We start from the raw sequence: 3,054 nt of genomic DNA, 5'->3' as shown, positions 1-3,054 counted from the left end.
GGTTCAGTAACTTGTAACTTGCCCAGGGTTACATACCGAGTGGCCGATGCTATAATATAGCCTTTAACCACTCTGCCAAACTGCTTCTTAGAGTCATTTGCTCTCTTAATCAGAATCCTTTATTTTGAAACCATTTCCAGTTCTGACACACACTAGCTGTGTAATGTAATGTGTGGCAAGTTATTTAACTTCTCTGTTCTTCAATTTCTTCAGTTCTGAAACGAGGATAATAGTGCCGTCCTTTGTAGATTTAATACATGTAAAGCATTTAGAGCAGTGTCCAGTACTGAGTAGCCCCCTGGCCCAACACACACACACACACACACACACACACACATTGAATAACTGAGAATTTATTGTACACTCTGTAGCTAATTGAAGCCATACTGCCTCCTGCTGATGATTAATAGTGTCTGGCTTCTGAAGAAGGATGGTATTGGCAGATTTTGTGTGTGTGTGCCTTTTTATGAAGGATGGGACTGGGCTGTCACTTTCTATGAAAATAAGAAAGAGGAGGTCAGAGGTGTTTTTGATAGCAACACAAAGAACCTTTATATCGCTTTCAAAAGGATTGCAGTGTTAGGAGTCTGAGAGCCTGGGTTATCTTGACCTCTCTTCCCTTCTTGTAAAGAGGCAATGGAAAGGTACCAGGGAAGAAGGAAGAACATTTCAGAAAATATTTTAGAAAATAGGACCTTGAAAGGAAATGAAAAAATCTTAATTCTGAACACTAAGAAAATTCTGTTCACTGAGGCCCTTGAACAGTTATCAACAATTCTTTAGAAAACTCTAGCAGTTTACATGTGGAGCCAGTTGCTTTCTAATTGCTACAGCAGGCTACCACTGGGAAGAACAAAGGAAATATTTAGCACATCGTAAATTCTTCTGCAGCCCTGCAGAGTGGCTGGAGTTCAGATTACTCTTTTATAACTAGCGTTTGAGAGCAATTTTGAGTTCACTTTGAGAAAGTTGTTGGGGAGGCTGTTCAACACTGTTCCTACTAAGATTCTGGAGAAATACCGACCAAGTGTTTAAACTTAACAATCCAGTCCATGCATGTTGAGACACAGTGAAGCTTGAAAATATATAACAATGCAATACATTTTTCTCTTCTGCAATTTGCTATTTATTGGAAAGTAGGTTTCTCAGTAGGGGGAAATGTGTACTTTAGATACACTGGTTGAGTGATCTGATAGTCCTTCAACCTGGCCAACCTGGGCTGTGGTCCTCTCTGAGAACAAAATCTGAGACAGCTGGAAGAACAGACAGGACCTGATAGATTTAGTTTGCCGTGTCAACAAGAGCAGACAAGCGAGGCAGGAACCATGTTTTTTGTCATCGAAAATGGAAATGAAGAAGCTGCATCACATAGCTAGGGAAGAAACCACTGCAATCCTGTAATGCAACCAGAAGCCACTTAGAGATAGGAAGTCAGAGGCCAGCTGACCTGGATCTTGAAGTTATTATATTTATAGCTGAGGTTTGTGTCTGCAGTGTCTGGTTTATCTTTGTCTTTCAAGAAGCTGGTTCAATTATCTATGAATTTGGATGGGCTTTCTTAGCAAATAGAAACACATTATCAAGGGTTGGCCCATGGCCTAGTGGTATCACATATGGCTGACCACAGTTTGGGTCCTGGACTTGGTGACTTGAAACACGCCAGATGTGTGTACATGCTTACCCACAATCCTGACAGGATGGAGAAATGGAGAAGGGATTGTGATGTGACTGTCCCACTGTGGAATGCTTTCTCTCTGTCTCTCTGTCTCTCTCTGTCTCTCTCTCTCTCTCTGGTGAGCTCATGCACCCTCTGGCAATTAAATAAAAAATGAAACCAAAAGGAAAGAAAAGAAAAGAAAGGGAAATCACTCAGGGCATGTATGCATGCATACCCCCAATCCCAACAGGATAGAGAAATGGAGAAGGGATTGTGGCATGACCCAGCCCCCTCTGTCTTTCTGCTTCTCTCTCGTGAGTGCATGCTCCCTCTGGCAATTAAAAAAATACACTGTCAAATAATTGGCTGATAGTTTTGTTATTTATAACTTGTTTCTGGTTTTAGGTCTTTGGGACTAGGCATAGCCATAAGGACTTTGCAATTATTCACCCAGATAATTGACAATATAGTGGAGACTGTTTCCCCATATGATAGTAAATTTATGCCTCATCCTAGCACATGGTAAAAAAGGCTGAGATTTGGATCTAACAAACGAAAAATGTATACTTTTCTGGACTCCTGGTGGCTAAATTTTCAATCCTACCCATCTGCTCAAAAAGAATCAATAACCTTCTCATTTACTTTTTAAAACTTTTAATTGTATATTGACTGTATTTGGAGACTGTTTCTAGAAAAAGTGAAAAAATTAAAATAAATCTAGATGAGCTTTCTACTTTTATTATAACTAGTTCTGAGATTAATTTCTATAGATTTGAACTCCTGGACAATTTTTCTGACTCAGGATGAACATAAATTGTGAGCTTACTATCTTCTCTTCACTCAAATTTTGGTTTGCACTTCATTTGGGTTTTAGAGTAAAACAGTAGTGAGAGCTGGATTATGGAACTAGCCCCACTTTAAGTTTTTGGTTTCATTATGTGAATAGATAACTTGACTAAATTGAATAAGGCATCTTTTTAGTTCTTAGATTTTTTAAATTAATATTTACAGTTTCTCTTTCAATGTATTTTATAATTTTCCCCAAGTATTGGTTGTTTGACATAGGTTTCTCAATTATATCACATATATAATCTGTACCTCAGTAGAGAAGAATTAATCACTTTGGTTACAAAGGGTATACTATGAACATAGTCTGGTTAAGTAATGGATTTTTTTTTAATCTGGCATAATAAAAAAATCATTATACAAATTAAGAAAGATTGTATAGCTTAAAAATATTTCATTTTTCTTGCCAGTAGTGGGATGATGGTTAAGGCACTGGATCCCATATGGCCAACTCTGTAAACTACAGAATCCCAGACCCAGTGGCTTGAAAAACACACTAAACATGTGTGCATGCCCAAAATCCTAAGAGGAATGTGAGAAGAAGGGATTGT

This window comes from Tupaia chinensis, unplaced genomic scaffold (assembly GCF_000334495.1).
Source record: "Tupaia chinensis unplaced genomic scaffold, TupChi_1.0 Scaffold000117_2, whole genome shotgun sequence".
Classification (NCBI taxonomy): Eukaryota; Metazoa; Chordata; class Mammalia; order Scandentia; family Tupaiidae; genus Tupaia; species Tupaia belangeri.
The sequence above is the reverse complement of the archived record's forward strand: the minus strand, read 5'-3'. Positions refer to the sequence as shown.